The sequence below is a fragment of the Hypanus sabinus genome, unplaced genomic scaffold (genome assembly GCF_030144855.1).
Source record: "Hypanus sabinus isolate sHypSab1 unplaced genomic scaffold, sHypSab1.hap1 scaffold_488, whole genome shotgun sequence".
Lineage (NCBI taxonomy): Eukaryota > Metazoa > Chordata > Chondrichthyes > Myliobatiformes > Dasyatidae > Hypanus > Hypanus sabinus.
In genome coordinates, this window is record NW_026781358.1 from 214,639 (window position 1) to 232,045 (window position 17,407).

Below are 17,407 nucleotides of genomic sequence, written 5' to 3' on the forward strand. Positions count from 1 at the left end.
ACTTAAATCCACCTATTCGATATCTGCTTCTTAACTTGTTGTATCTTTCTTCACAATGCAGAGCGCCTCACACTTTTCTGTATTAAATTCCATTTGCTATTTTTCAAACCATTTCCCAACCACTCAACATCAAGCTACAAGCTTGGATAGAGTTCCTGGCTGTACAAAACGCCCCCAACCTGGAATTCGTCCGCAATTTTTCTCATTCTGTTTTCTACATCGACATCTAAATTATTAAAACATAAGGTATATAACAACGGACCCAAAACCAGTCCCTGCAGTAGACTTGTCGAAGTCAAAGAATCAACCTTCCACTCTCTGCTACTCCAGAAAAGAATGTTCATCATTCCGTCCACCAACCGCAGCAAAAGTCGTGTGGGCGTGCATTTTTTTTATTATGAAAGGTCACTAGAATGTTTTTGTCCATCTCTTTTATATGCCGAGAATTACATACATACACAATGATTTATTGCGAAACATCTCGGCAGCTGTCACTGTGACTTCAGTAATTCAAATGACTCAAAATCACAAAAACGAGCGAAAGAAATAAAATGATCCAAGCTTCCCCTTCAATAATGTGTACTCCATTTCACCAGCCGAGCTCAAATCCCTCCCTCAATGACAGAAGTGAATGTTCTCCTCCAATATGACAAAATAAATGTATTGATTGTCGATGTTGATGGTTCAAGATGGAAGCCTATGTTAAGAGCAACATTGATCTGAAAATGTCTCATTTCTGCAGCTGAAGCCAGGTGTCTTGAAAGTTAAGTTGGCAACGTTCATATTTTGTTTAAAATTTAATAACGTAACAGCCCTTTGGGACACGACTTTGTGGCACGGTGACAGAGTGAGAAAGAAATAAACACATTATGTCATTGTTTGTGTAGCCGGTCGGTGCTAATGCAACTCATGTGATAACTACAGTAATTGCCCTAGTGGAATTGCTCTGAATTGTATATAAATCTGTAAAACCGATCACCGGTCTGTATGATCATTTGGAACTTTCCGTAAACCTGAACACTGCTTCTGACGGAATATGGGATATCCAGCGATTTACTACATCGCGGGCGTTTTCTATCCTGCAATTGTAGCGATCGGTATCCCTGGTAAGATACTGGAACTGGTCACTCTATGTATAGTGCCAACCTTTTGCTTTTATTTCGCTGCACTGCTCGGAATTTTAGTCAGCAGAAACGCTGCCCTCGTCTGAAATGTATTTACAGAATTGAAGATTCAAACTTCTGAGTTTTCCTCATTCACTTTCCATATATTATCGATGTAGTGTTTTTATTTTATTTTCGCCATTACGTAGGTGCCGATATTGCAATACTTTGTTTCACTTTGCTCGGCTTTCTGAAGAGACAGCGGTTGCTCTTCCAGATCGGAAGCTTTTTCAAATGACCGGCTAGTTGAATATCGACACGCAGGACTGTTCTACCATAAGTCACTAAATTATAACTTATGCTTTAAACCACATTAATTTCACTACAAATCATCCCTTCAGCTGCTTCACTTCTAATAATGGAAATAGCGTTGCTCGTAGTAATGTTTACTAGAGCGATCGACCGCTCGCCGGTAGGTGAGTCGGGGAAATCAGGTGCCTCATACAAACCTGTCGGCAAGTCGCCATTCTAATATGGCCCTCTAGCCGGTGTGCACCGATGGAGGAAACAGTCATTGAATTTCTGTTTTTCACTTCTAAATAGCATACCCTTCACAGCACTGAAAGAATGGTGGACATTCAGCTGGTTGCATCTAACAATAATCCTGTTTTATTTTTTTTTCAAATGACGTCTAGTTAATTTAACGGCGATTGTGATCCTATCACGGGGAAAATGCGGACTCTCCAAATGCATCACCCGTTACCTGGTTGGAATGGCAACAGCGGATATGATGGCGGTTATCGTTTTCGTTTTAGTGGGACAGATCAACAATATCTACCTTTATTCCAGATTCCTTCTCATCACTCCTGTATGCGCAGTGACACTTCTGTTATCTGCTATGACGAGGGACTGTTCTGTTTGGTTTACGGTCAGTTTTACCTTCGATCGTTTCATCGCAATATGTTGTCAAAAGCTGCGGGAACGATACTGCACTGAGAGAACAGCAACGGTGGTTATGGTGACCGTCGTTGTCGTGAGCTGCGTCAAATGTGTCCCGTTTTACTTTACCATTGAACCTTACGTCATCATTGACAACATGCCATGGCGCTGCGCCAGAACGCATGAATACTCTACTTCACCAGGGTGGAAAGGATATGAATTGTTGGACAGCATTTTAACACCGTTGTTACCTATCGGCTTAATTCTAGTTTTCAATGGGTTAACAGTAAGACATATCATTGCGGCAAATAGAGTCCGCAGAGGGCTTCGGAACAGCAGTGATAATCAGAAAGATACCGAGGTGGAAAAGCGTAGAAAATCGATGATTTTGTTGTTTGCAATCTCAACTAATTTCATATTATTTTGGATGCCCTATGTAGCTCATTCTCTGAAATGGCAAACGGAAAATTTCTTTTACCTGAACAGATATTTGAGTACCCCGGTATTTATACTACAGCAATTTGGGTTCATGTTGCAATTTCTCAGTATGTGCACCAATACTTGTATCTATACACTAACACAGCGAAAATTCAGAAAGGAGTTGAAAAATGCAATGAATTATGTGTTTACTTTAAATGGCCATTTGTGCAGATAACGCCCATGTCTTTTTGCAATTCAGCGTAGTTTTTAAATGAAGCAGCTTTAACAATGAGTTGTTTAGCAAATATGTCATAAATCCAAACAATCATGTGCCTTGACATTCTTCAATCGCGAAATCCACGCAGGATTGCACACTTCATAGAGTTCAAGTAGGAATCTAGGGAAATACAGTATTCAATGAGCTGGCGGAATTGATACATTATTTGTCAAATTCCAACCTATCGCAGAGACTTGAAATCACCAGGGGCGGAACGACGTCAGGACTTTTCTGGGTTCAGACGTTTCAAAATGGACATAGTCAGTGAAACAGGTGAAACAAGGAGGTGACGATGATCTCACATCTGCGAAAAGAAGGACACTGTGCTGGGATTGTATGTTAATAGACTGTGTGTAGAATTGAAAAGTAGGAAGGGAGGAAATAAACACTCATTTGAGAATATTCTGTACAGAGCTCCCATGAACAAAACGAAAACAACACATGGATATAATGACAGATCGAGAGATAGATTTTGGACAGGTGTCACATTAACAGATTTGTTGTCAGAGGCAATTTAAACTTTCCTAATTGTCATTGGCACTTCCTCAGGTAAAATGTTTAAATATGACAGAATGTCTCAGTTCTGTCCAGGAAGGAGTCCTGGCACAATAAACGGACAGATGCATTAGCGAACTGGATCTAGTACTAGAAAATTAAACTGATTACGTGACAGAACTCTCCGCGAGTCGTCATTCCAGAAAGATAGACCACAACACCTCAACATTTACTATAACCTTCCACTCGGATAGCAGCAGACGGTTTGGAATGTATTTAATTGGGGGAGCGCGAATTCTGCTGCTACTGGGCAGGAACTTGTGGAGGTAAATTGGGAAATGTGTGCTCATGGAAATGCGCAGCTGAAACGTGGAGATGGTGCAGGGAGCACTTGCATGGGCTTCAATTCAGGCTTGTCCCATTGACACGCGTATCGGATGGAAGCCGAAAGTAACTCTGGTTGAGAAGTGATATGTAAAATCTCATCAAGTGGAAAAAGGAAAGATACTAATGTATCAGGAAGGAAGCATTGCGCAGGGATATGGACATTCACAATGTATTCAGAAAGGAATTTAGCAATAGAAGAGTTAGAATGGAAGGCCTTGGAGAGTCCCATTAAGTACGTGAAGAACAGAGAGCTGACGAGAGAGAGGGTGGGGCTGATCAACGATAAAATGGGAGCATGTGGCTGGAGCGCAAGAAGCTATTGCAGATCCTTAGTTATACTTTGCTTCCCTGTTCACCAGCGAGCGCGACCTCCATGAAAGTGGACATATCGTAAAATGAGAGATGTGATGACACACGCCGACTCTGAGAAGGAAGTTACGCTGCAAGTTTTGAAAACATTAAAATACATAATTCCCCCGTAGCAAAAGTGTTATACTACACGTAATTAGAGAAAGAAAGCAAAAGGATTAATGGGCTTTTGTACATGGCATTTGCCTCTTCGATAAGCATAGGATTACTACGTGGTGATTGGAGGAAGGCAAAAGATCCCGTTTTCCCCTTTTTGTCGAGGAAGTGCAATAATATTAACGAATGGCCTTTATTGTGGACAGTTGTGGTCACCGAATTATAGGAAAGATATCAAAAAATAGAGAGAGTACAGAGAATATGTATAAGAATGTTACCCGGGTTTCAGCACGTAAGTTACAGGGAAAGGTTGAACAAGTTAAGTGTTTATTCTTTGGAGCATAGAAGCTTGAGGGTGGACTTGATAGAGGTATTTAAAATAATGAGGGGGATAGATAGAGTGAAGTGGATAGACTTTTTCCATTGAGCGTAGGGGAGATTCAAACAAGAGGACATGATTTGAGAGTTGGGGGCAGAAGTTTAAGGGTAACACGAGGGGGACTCTTTACTCATAGAGTGGAATGCTGTGTGGAATGAGCTTCCAGTAGAAGTGGTAGAGGCAGGCTCGGTACTGTAATGTAATGTAAAATTGGATAGGTATATGGATAGGAAAGTAATGGAGGGTTATGGGCTGAGTTTGGGATAGTGGGAAGAGGTGAAAGTATGCGTCGTCACGGACTAGAAGGGCCGAGATGGCCTGTTTCCGTACAGCTATTGTTATATGGTTACATGATCTCTTCCAGGTGATTATTGGTATTGCGTTTAAATGGCAATTTGATGACAAAAGTTGTTATCAGCATCAGGGATGATGCCTGGGCATGTCTAGTCTGAATTGCAGCCACACCACCCTGTCGCCCTCCCTCTTGATTGATTAGTATTCATCCAATTAGGTTTTCGCTGTCCCAGCTTGTATACAATATAATTCCAGTTCTCACATAACTGAAAATATTTATCTTAGTTATTTTATCTCAAGTTTTATTTCATCAGGCAGTCCTAACATCCAACGGCGCGACAGAGTAGTTTTGCGCTGACGTAAACAATCCCTTGACCTCTGCGAATACAATGTTCTGCTGCCACCGATTTCTCCGGGTAACCCAAAAGGAAACACATTTTGTGTTCATTCATGCGGGTTTCCACGGTGGGACACGCCTGCCTGAAACACGCTGCTACACAGTCACAGGGAATTCTGTAAACGCCAGCCGCTCATGTGTCCAAGGTTATGCTTGAATAAAATATGCTTTGTGCTTCCTTACGGGAATGTGCATAGTTACGAGAGTTACAGGCCAGTGAGTCTCTCATCAGCAGAGGGCAGGTTATTGGAGTAGAATTTATGAGTATCTGGAGAAAACCGTCCTGGTTGGGGAGAGTCATCCCTGTTTTGTGAGGGGCATGTCGACCCTTACGAACCAGATTGATTTAAGAAAATGTGGAAAAGATAACAAACAGATGACGTCAGAACAATGGATGTGGGGTATATTACTTTTGCAAGGTGTTTGGTCGGGTTCCCCATGGTACCCCGGGTTCCTCATTCAGAAAGTCAGATGGCATGGGAACTAGAGAAACCTGTCTCCGTGTATTCAGAATCGGCTCACCGTTATAAGGCAGAGCAGTATGGTGGTCAGTGATGCTCCACGAGAAATGTATGAACTTTCTACACTTTAGAACAATGTCTCGACTCTGCTGTTGCAGTGTTCTGAGAAACAGACTTTTATTTGACCGTTCTGCAGAACTTGGATAATTTATGGCTGAAACAGCAAAATTCTGAATTTCTGATTGCAAATACACGCTATCTAAACTGAACTCTCGTTTACGTATTACAAGGCAGATGCTACGACTGCATCAGAACAATATTTTCCAATGGAACCCTACAACTCATAAACAGCATTCCAAAACCTCAGCAGCATCCTTTGGTGTTCTCCAAATGAACGAGACTCCCAATATGTGAATTTCAAATTCCCAATTCAAGTACACATGAATTTGTCTTAATATCAGTTTACCTTTGAACTGTTGTTCCATCGTGCCCCGAACAGATATACTCATATCCCGATTCCTTTAACCTTTATTTCACGTGGCCAGTGTGGAATCTACAACCCCCTCTGAAATCAACAGCATTGCAAAGAAACAAAGAAAACAACCTAAATACGCAGGTAAGACAAAACAAAAATCTAGCCTTGGACGTTTCTTCCTTCAATACTATCGCGCAGAATTGGCGTTCAATAAATAAGCTGTTAATTCCCAGAGAGAATATCCTTATCAAATATTCTAAGGAACAAAGGGGAACCAGTTGTGCGTGGTTGCGATCCCCACGCGCAAAGTGTTTGTGCAGTTTCAAAAATAAAAGTAGCTTCTGAAATTCGCATGATTTCCTCAAATTCATTTCACCCGGGGAAGCAGACATTTGCAATGAAATCCTATTGTGAACAAAAGGATTAATTCAAACATTGTCTCAAAATAAACCTAACATTACCACGACTGCCTTCCGCTTCTTCACGTACGAAATACCTGTCTTAGTCTTTCAAGTGAACTCACACATGTCGAGTACTTGTGCAATATTGTATATTCTCAATGCATTCACACCTTACTATATCGCAGGACACGTCATACTTTTAAGTGTAAAGCTTCACCTCCATGCTTCGCTATTTCACGTGGCCAGTGTGGAATCTACAACCCCCTCTGAAATCAACAGCATTGCAAAGAAACAAAGAAAACAACCTAAATACGCAGGTAAGACAAAACAAAAATCTAGCCTTGGACGTTTCTTCCTTCAATACTATCGCGCAGAATTGGCGTTCAATAAATAAGCTGTTAATTGTAAGAGCAGAGGGATCAAACAGTACCAATAACTTTCTAAATCTTCAGTTCTGCGAGACACAAAAAATCTTTACCAAATATATGTTACCTCTGGCTCTAAAGTTGCTCGATTTAATGCTGATTTACTATGGCCCTTTATACACCATTCATAGATCTGACGTATATATAGTTGGTTGCTTGCCGCTCATCTGGTTATATTTGTTTTGTACGTTTAGCGGCATCATCTGTTAATATCCTGACGTAGCCTAACGGATTCTTCAATCCTTTATCTGATTACCTATCGTAGTATTTTCGGCAAAGTCGAATGTTGAGTTTGCAATGTGCTTTATCAGTTTGCTATGAGTTATGGCATTATAATCTGTTTGCTGGAAACACAGTTTAACCGATTAATTTTCCTCTGCGATACCTCGACCGTGGAACACTCTCCGGTGATCAGTTGGCGGTAGCAGCTCACTATGATCGTCCACAGGGACGAATGTCCCAGAATAACGAACAAAATGTCTCAGATGCTGAAGCACGAAGGAAGTGGTACAGGTTCTATTATTGCCACAGTTTCCTGTCCCTATTTCCTTACGTTGCGATTTCTCTCTGGTCACAAATTAGGAAGAGATGGGAGTATTGACAACGACAGCAATACTGGGATCTTCCCTTCGTATGCTGGCTGCAGATGTTTGGAAAGTGGCTGCCTATCATCGTCATAAGCTAACGGAGCTGCGTCACTACGTACATCACAAACATCCCCTCCTACCTCAGATTCAAAAATCAATATTATTTCTCTCTGAGTAGGCAGGTTGGCCGGCAGATTTAGTGGCTTCATATGATCTCTAGTGATACGTTTCAGTTTCAGATAATGATTTCAGTCTACATTTTCCACAATCCTTTCATTTCGTTACAAGCTGACGTAGTTCTTATCGGTCACCCTTGTATTTAACAAGCTCACAAAAATTGATACAAGTGCTTCATTTCCACGCCCCTCGCTCCAACCCTCCTCGTAAATAAGCTGCTTCTCCTTAAGGTGGACCTCTTCTCTTTCAACACGGGTCACCACATCAGGGAATGTTTGATTGCTTCTTGTAATCAGTCTTTCTTTCCTTTTGCTTGCCGCGGACCTTCTACTCTATCCTCAATTAAGGACCCTTCTGCTCTGGCTTTGTTTAAATTCTTTGTCTCACATCTTCCCGTGGGCTATCATCTCAATCAGCATCACAGTGTGTTTTACTTTCCTCTATACCTCCATGGCGAGCTTAGGCTCTACATTGAGGACAATTCCATATAAGTACTTCTTCATCAGTATATTAAAAAGGCAATTTCTGAGTGTGATACTATAGTTATGGCTGAAAATAATTTCGCAAATATTGTGTGAGAGAACCAAGCGGCTCATGAATTACAGGAGAGTGAATTTACTGAGTATGTTTGTTTTTCTTTTGACCCAATATGTTAACTCACCAATTGGAGGGGAGGTCTGTCCTGATTAGATATTCCCTAACGACCAGGATGGAATTTGAGTATGGAAATTGTTAAGACTTTAGGAACAGATGATTATAACTTTGTTAGTCAAGATTTTTATTCGTTAAAGTGTATCAGTAAACGGTAAAACAATTAAATTAAATTTCAGAAAGACAAATTTTGTGCAGATGTGGCGAAGACTTTAGAAAGTAAACTGTAAGGAAGTGCTTGACGTTGAGTCAGTTGAGGAACAATTTGGTCTATGTAAAGTGGTACTACAGACAGTGCCGGAAACGTTCATACACAAGGTTGGGAGAAATAATAAAAGCAGTAGATCATACTTCAAATTTCAAAGTAAAATTTATTATCAGCGTACATACATGGCACCACTTACAATTCTTCTTTTTTCTGCGGGCATACTTAGCAAGTCTACAAATGAACACGTGGATGAACAGATATGTATATATCTTCTTATATATGAATAAAAGCTATATAAGATAAATTACAGCTATATAAGAAATATTGAAACAAAATAGTAACGATGTTCACCGTCGGGCATATGAAAATATGAGAGCTCGGGTGAACAGGGAAATTTGGATTGCCAGAAAGGCAGATTGAGAAGGATATTGCCCATAATGACAAGATTGACCGCCAAGAGAAATGTTTCAATAACTTAATATTAAAATAAAGTTTTATGGAGCAACGAAGTGCATGAGGAATAATAGAGAGATGTTAAATTATGCTGACAAGGACATAGCGTCTACTGTTAACTCACATTTTGCGGAAGTATTCACCTGCGAAGATATTAGCAATAAGACAACCTGTGGAAATAGCTTTGTTTGAGGTGAATTAGAGGTAGTAGAAAATGAGGTCCTGCTACAGCTCATAATGTGAAAATATAATAAATTTCCAGGACAAGCGTGCATATCCACGGGTACTGAAACTTTTTAGTGATTATGTATGCCAACCCCAGATATTCATTTTTTTTTTCAAAAGTAATGGACGACTGCGGAATTATTTACGGACTGGAAAGAAAATAAAGTTGTCCCTGCATATTGGAAAGGTGTCCGTACTTAAACTGGCAAGAATAGGCCAGGAGGCTTAACGTGTATCGTAGGTAAGAGGATGGAAGCAATTTAAAAAAAAAGAATGAGATGCAAAAACAGCTGATAAAACCAGAATGTTCGCAGAAAGTCTGAATTGGTTCAGAAAGCGGTAATCATATTTTACCAATATGCTGAAGTGCTATGAAGAAGAAAATAATTCTTTACAACATTAGAGCGGTTGATATTCTCAACTTAGCTTTTCAGATGAGGGGAATAATCAGATTCCAGGAGGTAGGGAATCGGAGTAAAGCGTGCGAATGGCTGAAGTATTGGCTCAAAAGCATAAAACTATGGGTTACGGTGAGAAGGTCATTTTCACACTAGGCGCTGTTAAAAGTGGGATTTCGCGGGGATCCGTTTTGGGACAACTGCAGTTTTTAATTTACATTAATGATTTGGACAGGCACGTCGAAAATAAAATTTGCCGATTACGCAGAATTAAGGGCACTGGCTGATTACAGTCAGGCAACTGAATCAATACAGTCAGATCCAAACAAAATCCAGATGTGGGCAGATAAATGTCAGAATACCTAATGTTAGTAAATAAAATTTATTGTATTTAGTTAGGAGAAATATTAAATATAAATATACAATAAGGGTCTTGAATGGTAGAGTGCATGGTATGAGAAGGATTTCAGAGCAGTGGTAAACTGCTTACTATCAAAATCTGAACAATGCACAGAAACAATTAGTAAGACTAGTTGGCACGGAATGGAAGGGCCGAGATGGCCTGTTTCCGTGCTGTAATGGTTATATGGGTATAAGACAAATGGAATGTTGGGCTATATAATGCACTCAGTGGAGTTCAAGTCCGGAGACGTTTACCATGAGGTGCATAATGCGATTGTGAGGCCGCACCTTGAGTACTGTATAAAATGAGGATCTCCATCTTGTGTAAGGGATGTGAAGACACTAGAGACAGTTCGGAGAAGGCCGACTAGAAGCATCCCATGTCTGTAAGGTATGAGCTACCAAGAGAGATTGAAGTAATTAAATCGTTTAGCCTCGATAGCTGTAGAATCAAAGGAGACATAATAGAGGTCATCTAAATCATTAAAGGCACAAGTGTGGATGTCAGCTGCTGTTTTAAAATTAATCCATTATCAAGGACACCGGGTCATAGGTAGAGACTGGCTAAAGGGTAAGTTCATATAGACATCTGGAAGCACTTCCTGTAGTGTCTGTACAAACAAAACGGAGCGAATGATTCTCCACCGCGAAATATGAGGAATACCCAAATTCTGTTTGCAAAGTAGATGGGAAGGATTCGTTTGGGCAAAGCGATTTCGAATTGTTTGGACCTTCTACAAGCCATAAGTTTCGTGATAAGATGACAGCAACAGGGAAGATTGTCAATGAGGAAAGGGGAAAAAAAGATGTGAAATGCAGGTTAGGGCCGTTGTAGAAAATCAAAACCATTAGGAATGCCGGAAACATTAAGAGATTAGCAGTGAGAAAACAGCTTATTGCGCTTGTTGCTTACAGCGTGGAATCATGCTGCTAGAAAACAGAACGTAATACTGCATCAACGAGTTCACTCCCAATTTCCGCTTGCTTCGGTCGTTCAATTCCCATCGAAAGAGTAAGCATACTAAACACTTACAATGTGAGGGAGGGAGGGCCAGAGAAAACAAACTAATAGTAGAGCAGAGAGAAGGACAAAGGCAGACCAGACTGATAGTGGAACCCAGAGAGGAACAAAGGGAGACTAGATTGATAGTGGACCAGAGAGAGTGACAAAGGGAGTCCAGACAGATAGAGGAACAGAGAGAGGGACAAAGGGACATCAGACAGATAGTGGAACAGAGAGAGGAACAAAGGGAGACCAGACTAATAGTGGAACAGAGAGAGGGACAAAGGGAGACCAGACTGATAGTGGAACAGAGAGAGGGACAAAGGGAGACCAGACTAATATTGGAACAGAGATTCATGAAGCTTCAACTTTTGTTATTACAATGGCATTGACGTCACGAAAGACCATTCAAATGCGGGGAAAATATATCACAGAATCTTTGTTTATTTTTATCAACACAATTGGCCTTGATACATTTCGACGTTCCAGGCACAGCTAAAGTTCTGGTCCATATTCATATTAACGATTATACAAAATAAATTTGGTGACAGAGTTCTCACGATCTCTCGGATTCACTTCGGCGATCTACTGTTCAACATTAAAGCAGAATACTATTTATTGCAACAGCTGATATTGACCCTCAAATGTGATGCGTGTGGCTTGGTTCCAGTGGTTTAGACGTAATGGAGGTCGGGAAACCCCTAAATGAGGAAACATCATCTCATACAAAGCTGTCCTATGCTGATGTCCCAATCCGGTGTTTACATTTTACACAACTCAAAAAGTAAGTTGTGTACGACTACACAGGCGTTTAACATACTGAGCATGTCGTGGTGAATGCTGCGAATACAAATGCCTGGTTTTATGTATTTTTTTTCGAACAATCCGCAAACAACCACAAGAAAAGCAAATTGGAAACCCGACCTGAGATTACTTACAGTCAAGAAGAGGTGTAGTTAACACGTTGCGATTCGGAATTTCCAAAGTGGCAGAATAAACCTTGTTATCGGTTTGTAACAGATGAAAATAAAACGATAAAAATATAATTTACGATATTGTTCGAATAAGAGAATCGTTTCCAAACTGCAAACGCTCACAGTAAGTTCATTATGAGAATGCCAATATTTTACCATTTACTACCCTGAGTGCCTTACTCCGAAAGAAAAAAAAAGGGAGGAAAATGTGTTTTAAAAGTTACCGAGTAAACAAAGTTAGACGGCCGAATTAATGACGTGCAAAAGAAACCAAGCTACGCTAGTAAAAAGTAAATAACTCTGATAACATGAGCTGTAAAGTTTACGTCATTATTCGCAAATTACAAGAAGCCGAATATTGGAAGATTTGTCGAAGATGAAGAATGAGAACCACAGCCTTCTGAATCTGCACAAGCTCTCCAGTCGGAAGACTGACCCTCACCTGTGAGACGTGTTACGTACCCGTGGCACGTGACAGTGCTGCACTTGTCACGTGCCAAGAGTTGAAGTTATACGGGACTTGAAGTAATGGTCTTGTGATGGTGGAGTGACGTCACTTTCCCGGCAGTAGAGGTCATGTGACAGGTTCTTTTTTACAGGGTATAAAAGGAGGACCACTCCCTGTGAGGAGCGGCAGTTCTTGTCTGGATTTGCCATGTTTCATGCCACTGCGTGATTTAATGTTATGACGCAGTTTAGCTGAAAGATGGAGTTTTATTGAATGCCTAAATTTTAAAAGGTCATTGCCAGCAGTTTCTTTATAATACTGCTATTTGAGAATCAGTGGAGAGTGATGATCGGAGTTCGGGATTTAAAAGATCGAGGAAAGTCGATTTCGACGGTGAAACAGGTTCGTCCTTCTTTGATCCTCATTCGGGAGGAATTCTTTGACTGTGCTCGTGCTAATCCCTGTGAAATAGCAGAAAGGATTGAGTACAGTTTTGTAAAGGAAAGGTCAGTGCCTTTAAGCCGTTTCGTTTTCCATCTTCGTAAACTCTCCGTGCGAAAAGTATAGTTCGACTGGGAATTGCAACGACATGACGTGAAGGAGAATTTAAATCGTCTTTAAAAAGTCTCTCCCTTAAATGGACTGGAAGCATTTTGAACTTTTGCAAAACTACTTTGAAAAACTGTTTTTGCAACATCGCTTTAAGAGCTGTTTAAGCTTGATTACTTTACGAACTGTTTATGCTGCCGCACAGCAGCTGATATCCGGTTACGTTAGTGATTTGTTTACTTCTGGGTGTTTGTTTTTGAGCGTTTAAATAAACGTGTTATTTGTTATCAAAACCCCTGCCTCACTCATTTATTTATTGTTGCTGAATCCGTAACAGACGTCACCGAGCGCTGTTAGCGCGATTGAGAAAGATAACACACATAAACACAGCACGCAATACAATGCTGGAGACCGAGAGAATTCACAGACATATTTTCTACGCTGGTTGAGATGATTCATATCAATAAATAATTCCCGATCTCCACTTGTTTCCCCATCCCCATCCCCATCGTCATCGTACTCTGAACTCTGACCGGTTGCATGGTTCTAACGAGATTAAATCTGAGACTGTGTAATAGAATTCCATCTTCCGCCTGCGCAGTGCATAGAATTACTGTGAGGTGCTTTTCATAAAATCAGAAAAATCAGAAAATCCTGGCTGTTTGTCCGGCTATTTTCCCCTCTCACATCTCAGAATCTTCTGCTTTCTATCTGTTTCTGTACGTGTCCCTAGTCTGCGGTTGCCTGCATACCACCTCTCTCTCACCCCCCCCCCCCCTCTCTCTTCTCTCTCTCTCTCTCTCTCTCTCTCTCTCACTCTCTCTCTCTCTCTCTCTCTCTCTCTCTCTCTCTCTCTCTCTCTCTCTCTCTCTCTCTCTCTCTCTCTCTCTGCCTTTCTCTCTCTCTCACTCACTCTCCCCTCCCCCGTCTCACAACGTCCCATCTTCGTCTGTCCATATCTCGCCCAAAAACTCATTAGTACTGTACTATGAACTCCATCTATTACAATAACACCTGATCGAAAGCTTTGAAGGTTTATTGACGCGTATTCCTAAGGAGATGTTTCGAAATGGAATGTTTTCCTTGCAGTAATACTGACGCACATGTCCAACGTTCCAGAAATCGCGTTATTATTATTATTATTATTATTATTATTATTATTATTATTATTATTATTATTATTATTATTATTATTATTATTATTATTATTATTATTATTATTATTATTATTATTATTATTATTATTATTATTATTATTATTATTATTATTATTATCTTTTTCCTCGGCACAACCTGGTAAACACTGAGGTACGGCCGTTTGCAAGTACCCTGTATTCTCAGCTGCTAGATTCTTCTGAACTATTCTGGTGGTGTTACTATTGTTGTTTGCTGATGGTTAACGGAGAGAGGAGGAAAGAGTGATCAGCCTAATATTGGAAAGGAGAGAGGAAGAAAGAGTGACCGCACTGATAGTGGAACGGAGAGATGGCCAAAGGGTGAGGAGAATAATGGTGGAATTCAGAGAGGAACAGAGAGTCGCAGGCTGATAATGGAGCGGAGAGAGGGACAAAAAGTGTAAAAGTGTAACGGACTGAAGTCCACAGCATGATAAGAGTGGTGAGAGGGCCAAAGAGTGACTGGACAAATAGTGAAACAGAGAATCACTTCGCAACAACTTTTGTTATGTGAACGTTTATCCAGTTTCCTACCTACACTGTACGAAGTGTACAGCCTTCCGTGATTTTGCAATTTCTGGATGACCAGGCAAATGATTGTTTGAATTCCTGAATTATTCATTTTTTAGAATTGTTTTATTGGAAAACTCCGCGGAATTGCAATTGGGGTGGGCGTTATCTGCACAGACGGTCATTTACCGTCAACAGATACTTCATTGCATTCTTCAGCTCTTTTCTGAATTTTCTCTGTGTTAGTGTATAAATACACCTATTGGTGCACATATTTAGAATTTGCAACACGCACCAAAGTTGTTGTAGTATATATACTGGGGAACTCAAATATCTGTCCTGATACAAGTAGTTTTCCAGTTGCCATTTCAGGGAATGAACTACATCTGGTATCGAAAATTAAATAAAAGTACCTGATATAGCAAACAGCAAAATCATTGATTTTCTGCGGTGTTCTATCTCGGTATCCTGCTGTTTTTCACTGCTGTTCCGAACTCTTCTGCGGACTCTATTTGCCGCAATGATATGTCTTACTGTTAACCCATTGAAAACTAGAATTAAGCCGATTGGAAGTAACGGTGTTAAAATGCTATCCAGTAATTCGATTCCATTCCACGCGGGTAAAGTAGCGTATCCATTCGTAAAGGCGCAATGCCACGGTATGTTGTCAATAATGACCTAAGGTTTAACGGCAAAGTAAAACGGGGTACATCTCCCGCAGCTCACGATAACCACGGTCACCATAACCACCGTTGCTGTTCTCTCAGTGCAGTATCGTTTCCCGAGCTTTCGACAACATATTGCGATGAAACGATCGAAGGTAAAACTGACCGTGAACCAAACAGAACAGTCCCTCGTCACAACGCTGAATACAAGTGTCAGAGCACATATAGGAGTGATGAGCAAGGATCTGTAATACATGTAGATTTTGTTGGTCTGATCCAGTAAAGCAACAAATATAACCACCATCAGATCCGCTGTTGCCATTCCAACCAGGTAACGGGTGATGTATTTGGAGAGTCCACATTTTCCCCGAGATAGGATCACAATCGCCGTTAAATTAATTACAGGAAATTAGAGAAAAAAAAAATTCATCAGGAAATTATCCGTAGTTGTACCTGTCAGAATGTCCACCATTCTTTCAATTCTACACAGTGTCCAGTTTTTTTTTTTGGAAGTAAAAAAAAATCAGAAATGACAGTGTGCCGGCTTAATAGGCGCTCTCCGGCTGGAGGATAAAAATGGACTGAAGACTTCACGACAGTTTCGAGCGATGCACGTACCGCTGAACGATTGATGGCTCCGTAAACGAAACCATTTCAATTATTAAAAGTGAAAGAGCTGAAGGGTTTATTTGTAGTGAGATTAACGAGGTTCAAAACATAGGGCATAATTTAGTGATTATGGAGGAAATAAACTGCATGTCGATGTTCGACAGGGCGGTCATTTGAAAAGGCCGCCTATTTAGTAAAGCGACCACTGTCGTATCAGAGAGCCGAGCATAATCAGACTATGAAACTATGGCAATATCGGCAACGTATTTGACAAAAGAGGAAAATTGTCGTTTCGGAAAAATATGGAAACATTTGTGCTCAGATAAATATCGAACAGTTCAGAGGAACAAAAGCAAGACGACGATACCATACACATAGTGACCGGCTCCAGTATCTTACCAAGGACACAAATAGCTATAATTGCAGGATAGAAAATGCTCGAGATGTACTAAATCGCAATTCAGAGCAATACTATATGCAATTCAGAGCAATACTTCCGAGGCAATTAGTGCGGTTATGATCTCAGTCACATAAGGTACAACGAGCTACAAAACACGGATATTAAAGTCTGTTTCTCACTCCGACACCATGCCATAAGTCCGTCTCCCCAAGGGATGTTGCAGGTAATTAACTTTACAACAAAAGATAATATGTACGTCACCTGTGTAATTTCCAAGTCACCAGGTTTCAGCTGCTGAAATGGGACACCGGCCGTTCGGTATGAAGCACAGAACATCTACTCGTGAACGACTTGACCACTTTACTCCATTACCGTGACGTGATGCCGTCTATTTAACTTTAAAGACATCAGCCAGAGCTGCCACAATTCTACCACTATTTTTCAGCCATATTCGATTTGAACAAAAGTAGAAACGAAACTATGTGATCTATCAACAAGTTCCCAGCTTGCTCTATTAATTGCCAGGAAAACTGAATTAAACACCATCGAATACAATGCATTATATGGGCACGGAAATTGATCACTAAAAATCCAAAGTGCCGATTATGTTTGCATGAAACACTGACGTCACTACATTCTTTTGTCTCTTCAGTTGTGGTTTTGTTTCGTCTGTTGTCTTCCATTTTTCAGTCAGACACACCAAACTAAAACACTGTTTTAGCGTAAGAGGCCAGGGAGAGGGTGGTTGATTCTTTGACCGTGACGGGTCTGCTGTAGGGATTGGTGTTCGATCCGTTGTTAAGTATCATCCATGTGGTAGGGTATTGCCCTAACACCAAGATTGTTTAATTGTTTTCTGTACATGTATGTACAGTCACTACAATGGGCAGTCAGATATGCAACAGATCAATAAGCTTTGATAAATCTGATCTCCTGGTGAAAGAAACTTTCCCGGAGCGTCTTTGTCCTGTCCCTCATGCTGTGGTACTGTTTGCCAGACGGAAGCACCTGAACCAGTTTATGGTTCGCGTGGCTGGAGTCCCTGTTGACCTCGA